The sequence below is a fragment of the Salminus brasiliensis genome, chromosome 12 (genome assembly GCF_030463535.1).
Source record: "Salminus brasiliensis chromosome 12, fSalBra1.hap2, whole genome shotgun sequence".
NCBI lineage: Eukaryota > Metazoa > Chordata > Actinopteri > Characiformes > Bryconidae > Salminus > Salminus brasiliensis.
Genome location: NC_132889.1, coordinates 14,538,662 through 14,557,279, shown reverse-complemented (window position 1 = coordinate 14,557,279; position 18,618 = coordinate 14,538,662).

Genomic DNA, 18,618 nt, shown 5'->3' with positions numbered 1-18,618 from the left:
ATTTAACAGACGATGCTCAAATGACCTCCTTCCAATGAACAAACACACACTGAACTTTGACCTGTGAAGAAAAAGAGAAACAGAGAACATGTACACAAACACAGGGGTTGAGGATGGATGAGAGGAGTGGACAGTAGAAGACAGAAGCTCTATGTAGGTCTAACTGTGAAACTCATCTCCTTCACCAAGACTGAAACAGTTTCAATTCCCAACTAAACTAAATCTTCTATCTTAACACTCAGGAGTCCTGCTTGCAGTCTTTGTTTATTTTCTTTATTGAATTATTTGGGAATTTCTTACGATTAATCCTACATTGGTTCCCCACTCCTTGAGTCGGACCATAACGGTTGATGATGTATAGAAGTTATCAAACCAAACTGTGCGATATTGTTTTTTAAATGGCTGCACAAGGTCTTTAATCACTTTTGTAGCCAAATCAGTTCTGCCCCCATCAAGACCGCCAGTGTAGACATCAGAGTCTAAGGTATATCCCAAATCTGAAGTTGCAATCACCCACAATGTGAGTAGGTTTGCTCTTCATATACTGCTTGAATCCTGATCGACCTTTTGATTTTACCATCCTCTCGTCTATGCTCAGATTTTCATCAGCCTGGAAAAGCTGCTGACACTGGGTTTTGAGGTGGTCCATCAGGTAACGCAACTTCCTAAGACAATCACAATTATTTTCTGTGGCAGGATCTAGAACATGGGGGGCTAGCATCAATTCCTTGAAACAGTCATGGGACATGAATAACTTGACCCATTAACCCTAAAGAGATCTGGTTCCCCAATATCTGTGAACGCTGGGGAGGGACATGAAACCCATATAAATGAGGAGCCCAAGAAAACGGTCATCCGGGGTCACTCTCTTCCCGTGTCCCATGATGGTTCGCATAAGACGGCCCATTCAGTACTAGCTCCCACCCCTGCCAGCATATATGTTCACATACACACATTTACAAACACAAATGTTACAAGTACCGCATGGCAGAACCAACATAACAGTTACACTCCTGCAAAACAGGAGAGAAATGATGAGGCAGGGCAGCTCTGAGCTCTGAACGTTACAGAGTTCTCTACAGTTATGAGAAAGTTCAGAAACACCCATGAGCTGACTAACCCCCTCACCCTGCCGCCTACTGGTACTGGAGAAGTATAACAAGCTATTTTTTAAAGCTAGAAACAGCATCTGTCTGTCCAAACCCAATCAAATATCATCTCTGACTCACTTTAAGGGAGTAAAGAAAATAAATAAATACAGTACATACAGAAACAAATACATTTCACCAACAAATCAGACGACACTTCTGTGGGCGTCACACAAACACTTGGAATAAATGTATTTACAGATAAGAGGTTGTTGGTTGTTCCCTCTGCTCATCTTGCTCTTCATCATCCTCTTCTTCCCCTTCATCCAGGAGCTCCACGTCCATGAAGTCCTCTTCAAAACCTCGTCTGTGTTCTTTCTCCTGGCCCAACCTCTCAAAATCCCCTCAGCTCTGCCGAAGCCTCAGCACTGATAATATTACAATTTTACCATTAAAGCCATGTTTTCTGAGTAGAAATGATTAGTAATAAAACTAATAACCAGTTTTAGACTGATCTCACTCATCTGACTGACAGCATTTCTCTGTGTGTTGTTATGGGGGTCCTCTCTCTCCGCTGCTCTCCGTGTGCTTTTTTCTCTGATTCTCCTTAATTCTGTAAAAAAGACACGACACAAACTGCTTGATCAATAATAGCTCTTTTAGACTGGGTTGTTCGCTGCCTGGAGCAGTTTTCAGATTTACAATCAGTGATCAGTGGAGATACAAGGCTTTAAACCATTGAAATGATTGTTTTGAAATTTGAATGGGCTTTAAAGGGTTAAACTAGTCACTTTTTTTTAGTTTTAGCTTCCTCCCAGTCCCAGCTGTGTTACTGTGTCCAGTTTGAGTTTTCAGGTTTTGATTTTGTTTCTGGTTCTGTCCAGTAGATTGCTGTTCCCCCGGTTGTGCTTTGCTTTGTGGTGTCTGTTTACTTTTGCCCAGGTTACATGTCGAAGTCTTGCATCATCCATCCCTGCTCGTTTCCTTGTGTTCACTGCAACGTCAGACCAGACATGACAGTAACTAATATTATTATTATTATTATTATTATTATTATTAAAAACAACTTTATCATGAAAATATCACAGCTGTAATACATAAAGGAAAGTATTATTGTGGTTGTCATTATTTATTAACAATAATAACAATGGTAATATTTACATATTTAATGTGATGAGACAATTAGCCTCGTTAATAAGTGAGGAAATGATCGTTGGCTTCTTCTTCTCAGTCTATGACTGGAGCTGCTGCTGCAGGTATGATATCTGACCTGTAGGTGGCGCTGCTGTGTCGCTCTTCATCCTGAATCAGTGAAATCTCTGTGAAACTGGACTGAATTGTCTACTTGTGTCTCTTTACCCTGAACTGTCTCCGTTTTGTTGTGCTAATAACCACAGTATGAGGAGGCCTGGAGAAAATGACCTTAACGTGGTTTCAGACTGACCTAAGGTGACCTTCACCTTTACAAGTTCCATAATGAGTGTAAACAGTCCTCATTTCCCAACGAGAATCCAGATCCAGATCAAAGGATAAGGAGTTAAAACACACTGACTTCCTAAAACATTTTTAAACTTCATTAACATGAAGGAAAACACCAGAAAAAGACAGATGTGGACAACATGTGGAAAAAGACAAAGATATAGAATTTAATCTGAAATATGATAAATGACAATTTCCTGAATTTCATTTTAAAATCTAGATTTTAGAAACTATGAACTGAAACTCCATCACAGCATTTGAAGATCATTAATACGCAACATTATGGGCTGTTTAATTTAGACGTCTAATAGACTGTTGTGTCTAAATGATCAACTCCAGCATATATTAAATATAACAGCAGTTTTAAAATGCAGTTTATTAGTTCTGATCTCTGGAACCCTCACCTCACTTGGCCTTGGAGAGACAATCTCCCTGCACCCTCCCATGAGCCTCTGCAAGGTCTAGGCCACAGAGATTTTACGGATTTTAGACGAATGCCGAGGCTTTTTAGGTTGTGGAACATCTAATGATCCAGGTCCAGGTCGCTTCCTCGCCTCCATGGCTGCAGCACGCTGTGTTTCCTTGCTGTTGTTTTTCCATATCTGGCAACCCGGGGTGTGGCAGTAGGACTGGGGGGTGGGGGAGTGGGGCAATGGGCGGGATAGGAAGCTACAGCACAACCAGAGATCCGCTCCGTACCTGACCCCTCAAAGACCACCATACAGGTAGAAGCACTGCGGTCAAGAAACGCTGGAGCTGAAACCTGTGTGTTTCTTTAATATCTGGAGACACATCCTGATCATTTTATCAGTTAGTACAGAAAATGTAAGACTTAATGACCTTTAACTGATCAAATGGAGGTTTGTGATTTCTACTAGAGTTTAGAAGTCGTCAGCCCTTAAACTCAGGTCTCTAGATGAGTTTAATGAAGTGGACATTTGGAGTCAGATGAACTTCACACTGTGAGGTATGGCTGTGTCTAACAGTCCGACTGTGTGTCTCTGTATTAATGCGCCACAGGAGGAGCGCTTTTTTAGGAGACAACAAATGAGTAATATATTGATCCTTTCTGGTAAAATACATCATCTTACAGATATTCCACAAACAATACTAATTAATAATATAGAGAACTCTGAGTGAAACACTGAGATCTGCAGAAGAACAAGTGACTGAAAGGAACTAGACCAGGCGGCGGATGACTACATTTTGAGGACACGCTGATGAAGTTCAGCTCAATCAGGCTGGAGGGAGAAGGTCCGCTATCAGAGAGAGGAGAGAGAGGCTTTATCACCGGGGGAGGAAACTAGTCTGAATCCCAGCACTTCAATGTATGTAGGCTACAATAATCACTTCCATGATATTAAAATATTAAATAAGAAGATAAAGCTCCCATTAGTTTATTGTTGTTGTAGATTGTTAGTTAGCCAACAAATCCACGCCCTTCCATCAGAGTTTTATACGAGTCTCTAAATGTAGATTTAGTCTCCTTCAGCAGCACTAACTCTTCTGATGAATCTGTTTTTGTTCAGCAGTAAGAAGATAGTAAATGAATGAAATTAAAAACATTTAGTTTAGAATAAACTGCTTTAAAACTGGTGCAAAGGAACAAAACCCTGTGATATTGAACTTTTTTTGTGAATAGAGGATAGAGGTAAGCTTTAGTGTTTCAGGATTCTTCGATATGTCCAAAGACATTTAGTTATTTCCAGCATTTTTCTGTATGATGTTGAAACAGTTGTTTCATTGGAGAAATGGTGCTGAGCTGCTAATGCAGGTGAGGGCTCTTCATCTCTGTGAGAGCAGCTTAGCTTGAGGACTAGCTAGCTAACTACCATGTGTTCAGTGAAAGATCAGCATTTTTATTAATGGAAACACAAATAACTAAAGAAAGAAATCAACAGTGAATAGAAAGTCATTTGCATGAAATCATACAGGATTTTCTCTGTGGAGGATATTTCATTATTTTTACTTAGAAAACAAAGCAGGATTTCTCAGTCAGGGAGCTTAAGCTCATAGAGGAGGATTTTCTAATAAAAATGTGTCTCAGCTCTTTGTCTACTGGATAAGCTTGACTTTGGGCTTAAGTTATCTCGCTAATCTGAGAAATCCTGCTTTGTGAAATTCCCCCCAGGAGTGGCTAAATGTTTACATAGGATTCATCTGATTTAGTTGGATGAACAGAATTACTGAACATATTTGATTGATTTTGTTGCTCTTGGTGTGCAGGTATCCCACCAATGCAGAGTATCTCCAAGTTACAAAGCTTTAATGGTGAAGAGCTCTTTCCTGAGGGATGTTGAGGAGAGCGGTTATGTAAGTTTGTTTAAGAATGATTTTATTATGGTTGATCACAGAAGAGTAGTTGGTGTAATATTGGTGGAGAGATTTGAGTAATTCTCTTTTTTGGTTGGGACTGATAACTTATGGTATCTTTGATGAAGGAATCCTGCGTTGTTGGAGAGGATGCTACACCTGAGGCTCACATGAAAAGTACAGGGAGACACAACCTGATGTGTTGATTGTGAAGGACCACATGAAGAAGACCTTTGAAGACTCTTGGAAGATTCTCAGGGGTAAGTGGAAAAAAGTAATGGGAGGTAAAACAGTATAGCCATCAAATGTGATGTGATGAACCAACTTCATATAAATAATTGTGTCTTTTATAGTCTATTATAAATATTTATGACTGTTCTAGGTGTTTTACTCTCCACTACTGCCTTCATCTCTACACTTTATTGCAACATCATAATGAAGCTTTTGTGTATTTTCTGCTTTTGTGTTACAGTGTATGATGAGGTTGATGACATCCATCCTGTGATGGTGAACATTTGTCACTGCTTCAGCTGAAACAGTGCTGGGAGTTTTCCTCTAAAGGACTCCTAGGTGATCTTCAAGAGATGCTCAGCAAAAGTGTAAGCACCCCACTTTCATCTCCACCAGCAGACCTACAGAAGATTCAGTGATGCTCTCAGAGGTGTGCAGGTTCAAGGGGAGGTGCTTCAGTGTGTGTCTAATATTACACTAAATTATGTAAGCACTCCCTTGATGATGTTGGTGTAACGGGCCGTCTGCATACTGAAGTGATTCCATTGTTTTGGAAATGTCATATACTTACTAAACATGGACACTGTGTGGGTTCTGTGTAGTAAAATGTAGCTTCTGGTTTCTGGGTGTTTTTCTTTAATAAGGCTGATATTCTCTTATATTAGTGGAACCTACATTAAGTATATTTTGCCATGTCATTTTTAATTTTTTTATCTGGTATAATAAAATCTTTTTATTTAGTTTCATTGTTTTATTTGCAATATTTGTCATATTGTAATGGTATGGAGTGCAGTTTCTTTTAATTTCATCTTCATAATCATTGTTCATGTTTTTCTGTTTCTGTTGCTCTTTCAATTAATGCTAAAGTTCAATATGTTTACTATTTACTTTCTATAAATAAACAGTATAGAAAGATATTTTGATCATGAGTGGATATTTCTGGTACTCTTTAGTCACTATAGTCCAGAATGGCTTTTCACTGGGGTGGTACATCTAAAAGCACATGCTGGTGCCTTTTGGAGAGGAGACACAGCTGTACCATAGTTTAAAGGTGCATTTTAGCCTCTTGGGGAAGTTAATAGAACCCTAACTGGTACAAAAAAGTACTTGTGCTGAAAGGTTCTCTGTAGTATCTCAATATACTACAGAGAACAATAATGTGCAATAACAATAATGTACAATAATGTGCACTATCTAAGAGAGAAGCCCTCAACTGACTACACAATAGAAACACCTATATCTGTCGACTTTCCTCCGCCTTCAAAACAGTCATCCCCACCAGACCTGGAGATTAACTCTCAATAGCAGGTTTAAAAAATAATAATAATAAATAATACATTTATATAAATTATATATTTACATGCTAACAAAACAAAGAGTAATTTTACTGCAGAAATTTAAAGTAAGTTTATAGCACAAACAAATAAAAAAAAACAAGAATACAATCTTATTGCAAATGTTTTGGCACCTGTTCTTGATTTTTAAAGGGTAAATAAAGTGAACACGTTCTCTACAGACAAAAAAATAATAATTCTTTAGACAATTTTTATTTATTTATATAAATAAATTATATTATAACAGATGAAAAAAATAAAACATTTATTGGAGCACACATGTGTAATGGTTGTTTTGAGTATGTTAAATTCAGTAAATAAACAGTATTTGAATTAAATTGTGTCTCTTAGTTATAATAATCTGTAGAGGATGTTCTTATTTAATCTTACATAAGCAACTATACATGGGATTTGACCATGGGGGCACAAACCTTGGGCAGATAGATTAAGGATATGGATAAGTTGGAAATCTGTCATTTATAAATGACACTTTTTACTTAGATTTTTCTTAATAAAATGAACTACATACTAGTTGAACACTGTGTGTCTAATCTGCTCAACATTGACAAACAGTTCCATTAAAATAAAATCTTTATTAATATGTAATCTTCTTCTCAGATGTCCTGACATCTTTGTTCCAAACTGTAAAGTGATGAATTTAATCATAAAACATCAAATGTGCCTCCTTAAAACCACCCCTCACTCTCAAATACACCATGAGTGAGTGATGAGCATGAGTGAGTGATGACTGTGAGTGTGTGAATCTGTACATTTCAGAGAGAGATGATTTACACACTGTTTTCCCATCATTGCTCATCAAACCCCCATCAGTGTGTTTCTAATCTACCTGTGTCCTAAACATCAGCAACTGTGAATGTATATGGAGGTGGGTAGTCTCTCATTCTTTACTCTTTATTATATCTTTATTATAGTAACAGTGTCTAAAACTACCTCCACCATGTTTGAAGGCTGTACTTTAGCCTGGCTAAAGTATGAAAACGGGTGTTGAAATAAAACTATATCTGCATCCAAATAAATGTGATCAATGACAAACGTCTGCAGTGTGAAACACTGTACATTCATCTTACACCACAAAGTAGTAAAGCAAATATCAGCACCATCCGTGTGTACTCTTCAGCATATTGGAGGGGGCGTTTGCATATTTTGAGGGAGGATGGAAATAGCTAGAAAGAAGAGTACTGGAGAATTTACCTTTTTGAATAGATACTCTTAAAGAGTTTAATGTACTTTGTCGTCGTTAAAGTAAATAAACCATCATTATGGGTTTATTGGGTTGAGTGATGAGTGAAAATATTAATATTAATAAGAAAATATTAATATTATCGACCCTATCAGCTACCATCTGTCTCCTCATTCAAAAAGCAGTCCAGGCTGAAACACTGCTTATAACATCAACGTGAATGGGTGGATGTTAAAACAGAAGAGGGGAAGGGCAGAGCTAAACTAATGTAGGCTCAATGGGCGGAGCTAAATGTGCTAATGACATGAGCAATACACTCAAAACAGGCCGGTTTGAAGCCTGTGGTCTGTATATTGCTGCTGTCCAATAAAGATCATGTATCTCTATTTTTGTCCGTACACCTACTCTGTACAACGCGTGAGTAAATCTGGATGAATAGACCAATAGAAACGCTCTAAATTACTTGGTAAAAATTATTTTACATTGACTTCTATTCAAAGGTAAGAACATTTTTGCTTCTCCTGTAAAGTCACTTGGTCAATATGTCAATATGGAGATACATGTTTTTCATTGGACAGCAACAATATGGATCATATGATCTGGGAAATGAATGTTATGTTTTATTTGTCACTTAGTCTGAATAGTAGAATATACGGAACTTTAAAACAGGCTGTTTTTGAGCTTATAGCCATATTCAGACTGTATGAAATGAATGGCATATTTCTAACTATGTTATGTATCTAACTATGCTATATAAACATGACTGGAACCGTTTAAAGATTGTATTTTTACAATTTTTACAATTATAGCATAGTGTAAAAGTATTCTACTAAACTGTAAACAGTAGCTGTCTTCTGAACACAGCGTTTCCCCAATGTAACTTAGAGTGAATACAGATAATTCATTTATGTATTTTCAATACTTCTGTTCTCCAACATCCCACACCTGTACCTGGAAGCGGTTTGAGTGGGTTAGAGCGAAGAGAAGAACGTGGAGGAGACGACAGGTGGAGAGGACAGTCACTCAAGTTTATTCATTAAACACTTTTAACAACAGACAATTTTATAATTCAACAGCTTTACAGAGATCCGGGTCTGAGCCTCTTCTGAGCAAGCCAGCGGCGACAGTGGCAAGGAAAAACTCCCTCAGGTCAAGAGGAAGAAACCTTGAGAGGAACCAAGACTCAAAAGAGGAACCCATCCTCCTCTGGTCGACACCGGATAGCACAAATATATAATGTGTTTAGTAAAAGTTTATGAAGGAGTCAGTTTTATCAGGGGGATGAGTGGAGCTGCTGAGGGGGTTCTCTGGCTCTACTGAAAGGTGAATGGAACAAGCAGAAAACTCAATGATGGTGGAGTCGGTCTGGAGAGCAGCAGCTGGAAGACCCAGTCAGCCCTGATCTCACACCAGCATCAACCCAGACAGGAGGGCAGTACAGCTCGGCAGAAAGAGAAATACAGAGACAGCTGAGGGACATGCTGGTAAGACCAAAAGGTGGAAAGAGAATTTAAAGGACAGGCAGGCAAAAGGACAGACAGCAGAAAAAACAGACCGTGGGAAAAAGACAGTTCAAAAGACATGTCCATAGTGGGATGTGTGGGATGTAAAAACAGGCATGTTGAAAGACAGACAGAAAGAAAGGCAGGTAGGCAGAAAATATACAGTCTGGTGAATGAGTGCTGGATTAATCTTGTTGTATCTTTAATCTTCATTATTTTCTGCATTGTTCAGATGCTAGAGGACAGCTGGAAAGATAGACAGTTGAAAAGATAGAAGATGAAAAAAGAAAAAAGGCAGATACAAAAAAGGCCGATATAAAGACAGACAGACACTAAGAAAGGCAATTTGAAACACAGGCTGGCAGACAGCACACTGAAAGAGAGACAGGTAGTAAAAAACAGTGGGAAAGAAAGACAGATGGAAAGTCAGGTAGGCAGAAAGACAGATAGATGGAAAGATAGAGAGTTTTAAAGACAGACACCAAGGAAGACCAACAGTGCGAAAGGCAGACAGTTGGAAAGACAGACTGTTGCAAAGATATACAGTTGAAAAAATAGACAGCTGGAGAGACAGACAGCTGAAGAGACAGCGGGAAAGAGAGAGAGATGAAAAGCAAAGCAAAAGTTAACAGGCAAGATCAAAGACAGCTGGAAAAGACAAGCAGCTGGAAAGACAGACAGTTTGAAAGACAGACAGTAGGATGAAACAGGCAAGGTAAAAGTCAGGTAGACAGAAAGACAGACAGACAGACAGACAGGAGTTCTATAAAGAGTACTGGATTATCAGGGTTTACTGTATTATGTTTTCTGCTCCGTTCAGACTCTAGAGACACAGCAGCAGGAAAGACAGGCCTATGGATAGATCGGCAGACAGATAGAAGGTCGGGCAGGCAGAAAGACACACACATAGAAAGACAGACAGTGGGATAGCCAGACAGTTTGGAATATAAAAAGCTGGAAAATCTGACAGTTGGAAAAGAAAGACATCTGAAAGACATGCTGGCACAGACAGACAGTGGGAAAGACAGATTTGGAAAGACAGACAGTGGAGTGGTGAAACAGGCAAGATAGATATAAAGTCAGGCAGGCAGGCAGGAAAGAAAGACAGGCGGAAAGACAGATAGACAGGCAAGCAAAAATAGAGATGGAAAGACAGACCACCAGGCAGACAGACAGGTGGAAAGACAGACATGAAGAAAGATAGACAGGTGGAAAAACATGCAGTTGAAAAGACAGGCAAAAAGACAGACAGTCAGACAGTAGGAATGACAGGCAGGCAGACAGTTGAAAAAACAAATATAAAGATATGCAGTTGGAAAGAGAGATATAAAAACAGGCAGAAAGATAGATGAGCAGACAGGCAGACAGGTTTAACTACAGATATTTGGAAAGAAAGACAGACAGATGGAAACACAATACAGGCAGACAGAGAGAGAGAAGACAAAAGGGGGAAAGACAAGCAGGCAGAAAGCATGACAGAAGACAAGGACAGCTGGAAAGAGAGAGTTTTAAAGACAGACAGATGGACAGAACTGAAAGCAGAAAGACTAAAAGGCAGAGAGCTAGAAAGATAATCAGCAAGAAAAACAGTCAATTTTAAAGACAGACACTTAGGAAGACAAACAGTGGGAACAACAGGGATGGATAAAAAGAAAGGCCACTTGAAAGACAGGCTGGCAGACAGACAGACAGTTGGAATGACATACAGCTTAAAAGACAGACAGTTGAAAAAATAGACAGGTGGAGAGACAGACAGTTGAAGAGATACCGGAAAACAGAGCGTTGAAAAGCAAGGCAAAAGATGACAGGCAAGATGAAAGACAGCTGGAAAAATAGACAGCTGGGAAAGACAAGCAGCTGTGAAAGCAGACAGTTTCAAAGACTGTGAAAAAAAGATGAAGACAGACAGTTTCAAAGACAGCTGAAAAGACAGACAGTGGGAAAGACAAACAGCTGGAAAGACACTACATTGAAAGACAAACAGCTGGAAAGACACTACATTGAAAGACAGACAGACAGGCAATTTGAAAGATCAGCTAGCAGACAGGCAGCTGGGGGAAAAAAAAGTCAGCTGGGATGGAAAGACACGCAAGATGAAAGTCAGGCAGGAAGGAAGACAGAGAGTTGGAAAGGTAGACATTTGGAAAAATATACAGCTGGAAAGACGGACAGTGGAAAAGACAGATGGATATATAGGCAGAAAAATAGAAGGTCACGTAGGCAGAAAAAAAAACAGACAAAAAAATAGAAAGATAGACAGCTGGAAAGGCAGACATTGACCAAGAGACAGTTGGAAAGAAAGACAGATGGAAAGACATATAGTCAGAAAGATAATACAAGCAGTCAGAAAGACAGACAGTTAAAATGACAGGTAGTCAGAAAGACAGAGAGATGCAAATGAATAGGCAGGCAGTTTGAATAAATGATGGAAAGACATGGAAAGTCAGGCAAAAAGACTGACAGATAGACAGACAGGTAGTTGAATGAAAGGCAGGTAGACAGTTGAAAAAACAAATGGAAAGACATGCAGTTGGAAAGAGAGATATAAAAAGTCTGGCAGAAAGACAGATGGAGAAACAGGAAAGGAAGAAGACAGACAGATGGAAACACAATACAGGCAGACAGAGAGAGAGAAGACAAAAAGGGTGAAGACAAGCAGGCAGAAAGCATGACAGAAGACAAGGACAGCTGGAAAGAGAGAGTTTAAAAGACAGACAGATGGACAGACAGACAGGCAGAAAGAAAGAGAGATGGCACAACATGATGACAAGAGACAGTTGGAAAGAGAGTTTAAAGGACAGGCAGGCAGAAAGACACACAGCTGGAAAGAAAGACACACAGCTGGAAAGAAAGACAGACAGTTGGGAAGACAGAGTGAGATGGAAAAACAGGCAAGATGAAAGACAGGCAGATAGAAAGGCAGGTAGGCAGACAATACACAGTCAGAAGTTTTCTAATGAGTGCTGCATTAATCTTGTTTATTGCATCTTTAATCTTCATTAATTTCATTAAAGACAGGTGGAAATATAGAGAGCTGGAAAATCAGATGTATGAAAAGTCAGGCAGTCAGAAAAACAGACAGATAGACAGATGGGTATAGATGAAAAGAACAACCATTTGAAAGACATGCTGGCACAGACAGACAGAGGGAAAGACAGACAGTTGGAAATGATAGAGTTGGAAAGACAGACAGTGGAGTGATAAAACAGACAAGATAGATACAAAGAGTATACAAAGATAGAGACAGGAGTATAACGAGTAGAGCTGGACTATCATAGTTTATTACACCAATAATAACCTAAAGACTCTTTGCTTTGTTCAGACACTAGAGGGCAGCTGGAATGACAGGCAGTTGGAAAGACAGACAGCTTGAAAGACAGACATTTGGAAAGATAGCTGGAAACAGTGGGAAAGAGACAGTTGGAGAGACTAGCAGATTGAAAGACAGTGGGAACGAGAGATAAAAAGACAGGCAAGATGAAAGACAGACAGACAGACAGAAAGAAAGGTAATTTGAAATACAGGCCAGCAGAATGACAGATCGTTGTAAAGACAGACAGGTGGAAAATAGACACAGACAGATGAAAAGACAGGCAGGCAGAAAAGAAAGACACTAAATTCAAAGACAGACAGATGCAAGGACAGACAGGAAGGCAGGCAGTTGAAAAAACAGATGGAAAGAGACAGATCGATGGACAGACAGGCAGGCAAGAAAGAAAGACAGGCGGAAATACATATAGTCAGAAAGATAATACAAGCAGTCAGAAAGACAGGCAGTTAAAATGACAGGTAGGCAGAAAGACAGTAAGATGGATAGGCAGACAGTCAAAATAACAAATGGAAAGGCAGGCAGAAAGGCAGGCAGAAAGACAGATAGACAGACAGGCAAGCAAAAACACAGAGATGGAAAGACAGACCACCAGGCAGACAGACAATTGGAAAGACAGACAGCTGGAAAGAGAGACTTGAAGAAAGATAGACAGGTGGAAAAACATGCAGTTGGAAAGACAGACAGATAAATACAAAGAAAGAGAAGTGGAATGACAGTTGATTTGACAGGCAGGCAAAAAGAAAGACAGACAGAAAATGAAAGAAAGACAGACAGGCAGGCAGACAGGTTTAACTATTATTTTATTTGGATATTTAGAAAGAAAGACAATACAGGCAGACAGACAGAGAGAGGAGACAAAATGGGAAAAGACAAGCAGGCAGAAAGCATGACAGAAGACAAGGACAGCTGGAACGAGAGTTTAAAAGACAGACAGATGGACAGACAGGCAGGCAGAAACACAGACAGATAGGTAGAAAGAAAGAGAGATGGCACAACAGATAAGAGACAGTTGGAAAGTGTGTTTAAAGGACAGGCAGGCAGAAAGACAGACAGATAGAATGGCAGAAAATATACAGTCAGACTTTAATCTTTTTTATTACATCTTTAATCTTTATTTATTACTGCATTGTTCAGATGCTAGAGGACAGCTGCAAAGACGAAAAGATAGAAAGAAGAGAGCAACAGAAGGAAAAAAGGATGATGCGAAAGACAGAGGGAAGAAAGTCAGAGAGTGGGAAAGACAGATTGTAGAAAAGACAGACGGTTAGAAAAATATACAGCTAGAAAGAGGGAGAGTGAAAAAGAGACACCTGGAAAGACAGACAGTGCGATAGCCAGACAGTTGGAAAGATAGACAGTTGTTAACAGACAGTGAGAAAGAAAGACTGAGGGAAAGTCAGGCAGGCAGAAGGACAGATAGATGGAAATATGGACAGCTGGAAAGAAAGACAGTGGGAGAGCCAGACAGATTAAAAAATAGACAGTAAGAAAACAGTTGGAAAAACAGACAGCTTGAAAGACAGACACCTGTGAAGATTGGGAAAGGCAGACATTTGGAAAGACAGGCAGTTGGATGGAAAGACCGGCAAGATGAAAGTCAGGCAGGCAGGCAGAAAGGATAGCCAGACAGAAGAAAGAAAGGCCATTTAAAAGACAGGTTGGATGAAAGACAGACATTTGCAGAGACAGACAGCTTAAAATACAGACAGTGGAAAATAGAGACATGAAAAGAAGGGGATGATAAAAGACGGACAGACAGATGGAAACAGACAGTGGGAAAGGGAAGCAGACAGGCAGGCAGGAAGACATTTAGATGGTAAAACAGTTGGAAAAAGAGAAAGCTGAAAGGCAGACAATGGGAAAGACAGACAGCTAAAAGGCAGAGAGCTAGTTCAGATGCTAGAGACACAGCAGTGATTGAAGATAAAGAGATGGAAAGACAGACAGGAAGAAAGATAGACCTGGATACATGGAAGAAAACAGGCATGCACAATGACAGGGAGTCAGAAAAACAGACAGATGGACAGACAGGCAAGCAAAAAGACAAACAGGTGGAAAGACAGGTAGAAAGGCAGACAAATGGATTGATATACAAGCAGAAAGACAGACAGCAGGCAGGTAGAAAAACAGTCCAATGAAAAGACTGGAATGACAGGCAGTTGGAATAACAGACAGTTTGAAAGAAAGATATGCAAAATGATAGACATATGGAAAGAACAGAAATGCAGAAAGACAGGAATAACAACAGACTGAGATGGAAAGAGAAACAGATGGAAAGAAACATGCAGAAAGACAGACGGTTAGAAAGGCAGGAAGTAAGACAGAAAGATGGAAAGACAGATGTAAACACAGAGAGACAGGCAGGCAGAAAGACAGAAAGATGGGTAGACAGACATTTAAAAAAACAGATGGAACGACATGCAGTTGGAATGACGGATGAAAAGGCAGAGAGAAAGACAGTCAGAAGGACTGACCCACCAGATGGACAGACAGGCAAGCAGAAAGACAGAAAGATGGACAGTTTAATAAAACAGATGAAAAGACATAGTTGAAGAGAAATACATTAAACATTAAAATGCATGTAGAATGAGAGGCAGTCAGAAAGACAGACAGACAGATGGACAGACAGGTGAAAAGAAAGGCCAGACAGACAGACAGGAGGATGAATAGACAGGCAGTTGAAAAAAATTATGGAAATACAGGAAAAAAGACAGAGACAGGTGGAAGGACAAGCAGACGAATGACAGCCAGGAAAAAGACAGATGGAAAGACAGACATGCAAAATGACAGTGAGTCAGAAATACAGACAGATGGAAAGGTAGACAGGCAGGTAGAAAAGAAATGGACTGATGGACAATTAGATTGATAGGCAATATCGATGGAAACACGCAAGCAGAAAGACAGACAGTTAGAAAGGAGATGAGACAGAATGATGTAAACACAGAGAGACAGAAAGGTGGATCAAAATAAACAGATGGAACAACATGCAGTTAGAAAGACAGATGAAAAGGCAGGGAGAAAAATAGTCAGATGGACAGACAGGCAAGCAGAAAGACAGACAGTTGGAATGACAGGTAGGCAGGATGGCAGAACAAGGCAAAAGTAGAAAGTTGGAAAGACATGCATAAAGTCAGGCCGGGAGACAAGCACATATAAAGACAGACAGACAGAAATACAGGCAGAAATACAGAGAGGCGAAAAGATGGATGGAAAGACAGACAGACAGAAAGATGACTAGGCACACAGTTGGAAAGTCAGACTCAGAAAGACTGGAAGGAAAAGACAGAAAGAAGGACAGACAGAAAGACAGACAGACAGAGAGGCAGACAGACAGATAGAAAGAAAGACAGACAGACAGACAGTTCTCTATGGAGGACTGGATTATCATCATTTAGTGCAGCATTAATCTCCTAAACGTGTCTCTGCTCGGGTCAGACGCTAGAGGGCGCTGCAGTGCGAGTCAGAGGAAACGGGTTGAGGGGAGATTTAGTGGAGTCTCGTTTTGTAGGATTGATGATTTTAACAGAGAAAACGGCTCGATTCCTCAAAACAGACCAACATCAGACATTTCAACACTGCTGTGAGATTCTAAACTCCTTTAAACTCCACTAATAAACTTAGAGTGGACTTTTAACACCGTCTTATTTCCACTGAAGCACAGACACACAGTGAGCTGATCAGCTGACCAGCCAGTCAGCACTCAGTGATTTTTCATGAGCTACATTTACAGAAATGAAGATAATTCTCGAGTAAAAGAATAAAAATATGAATATTTAATAAACACTTTTATCCGTTTAGCTCCATTCAGCTCTATTCAGTAAGGACTCGCTCTCTGGCGCCCTCTAGCGTTTCTACTCATGTTTCTTTGGTAGAATAGGAGCAATAGGCTCCTCACAGATCTGCTCAGGAGAGTTTTCGCACCTGTACTCCCTCTGCTTCCCTCCGCCACTCCTGGAAAATGGACACACCTGGCCACAGCTTGGGTCACACACCTAGGGAGGGGTCAGCTGAACCAGAAATGGCTCCGTATGAAGAGAAAGCAGCTTGTCGGTGGAGCGGTCGGTTAACGTGTGAACGGTTTCCACCGGATCAGAATCCCGAACCGAACACCGAGCTCCATTTCAGCGCGCGCTCACAATCAGCCTGGAGCGTCATCAACGCGTCAATGATCGGACTCGAAAGCACGCGGGGGAGGAGGGGGGGAGGGGGCGTGGTCAGTATGATCAATGAATAAATTAATTTCACCCGTTTCTCCAATTTCTGGTTGTTTATATGTGTGTTTATGTACGTAATTTACTCTGAAAACTGCTCAGCTTGGATATATATATATATATATATATATATATATATATATATATAATACATTTATTATATATATTATTTATAATTTATTTTATATATATATATATATATATATATATATATATATATATATATATATTTGACTAGGGAGTGAGCAACTGGATCAGAGAGCACTTGGGAGCGGTCCAGCCCATGACAGTCCCTCATAGTAACAGAACTATTAAGCCATGGAACAGACAGGGGTCCAATAACAAGCAGGGAGGGTAAATCCTCTAACTACAAGAGATAGACTTTGACAGGTCAGTAAACTCAATATTAATGTACTAATCCACTGCAGACTAACAGGAAGTGATGAAGTGTTGCCATGCCAACATTTGGATACTTTGGGGCATTGTGGGACAATGGTGTCCCTCAAAACTATACTCAGAAATGGACCAGTTCCAAGTATGCATCATGGTTTTTAAGTATCCTCAGCTTGGACACTTTTACCTATAATACATACTACATACTCAAAGGCTAGTTAGGATTAGGACCACCCTGCATTACTGCTTTGCTCTTGCTGTGCTCTTGCTTTGGTTTTTCTCAGATTACGGATGTGCCTTCTCTACTCCTGTTTGGCTGTGTGTCTTGGGTCTTGGGCATACTGGGGCCATCAGTAATGGAAGGAATGTAGAAGGGCCATGGCCTGCCTATCCAATGTTGCCCTTTTTCCGCTCATGATATGCAGAAAAAAACTATACTATGGCTACTAGTTAGAGTCTTACTTCTCTGGGAATTTGCTAGCTTGCTTTCTCAGTGCTTTCAGTGGGCATATTTTGATGTTTTGATGATTTATCTTTTGATAAGATATTTGAAAATTGTGCAGGTGGACAGTGCAGGTCAAGAAAAGAACCTAACTGGGGTTTGAGAACAGTCCTTTACATGTTTTTTTTTGGATACGGCACCTTTGCAGTTAAATGTATTAACCTAGAGTGATCTGGATAATCAGTCAATGGAGTGAGATTTTTATTCTGCATCAATATCTACTTAAAATGTCTAAGAATGGTCAAATGCAAATCAGTTCCAAGAGTCATTCGAGCTTCAAGTATCGCTCTGCTTGAACCACAAGCGTCCAGGCTTTTTTCTGTCCTGGCACCAAAGTGGTGGAATGAACTTCCTCTGGGTGTCCGAACAGCAGAGTCTCTCGCTGTCTTCAAATGCAGACTGAAAACCCTCCTCTTCTGAGAGTACTTGGGTGAAAATACTTAATATACTCAAAATAAATAGAGATTTGCTGTTGGAAAGTAACAAAAGCTAAAATATAAACTGTGAAATGTAAGCCTTGGACCAATCTAGATTCAAGCCTAATCCCTAATTTCACAAATTTCACAAACTTTGCCATCTCTAAAACTGATATTCAAAATTTCTTCCATAAAGAGAATGAATTTTACAACAGAACTAATATCCAAAACATGCTTTAGAGATTTGCTTTTAGGATTTGCATTTGTACTGTTCATGAGTTGTATTGCACTATAAATTATTACTATTATAACTAATAGTGAATGTCCACAGTACAGGCTACAAAAAGTAAGTGAACCCTTGAATTTAATAACCTGTACATCCCCCTTTTAGCAGCAGTCACCTTTACCAAGCGTTTCCTGTAGCTGTAAATAAGCTTTGCACAACATTGAGGAGGAATTGTGAACCATTCCAAGTTTTTTCATTTCATCAATATTACTGGGATGTCTTACATGCACAGCCCTCTTCAGGTCACGCCACAGTATCTCAGTAGTGTTGAGGTCAGGACTCCAAAACTTGTCTGTTTTGGGTGTGTTATTACTCTGTTATTGCTTCACTC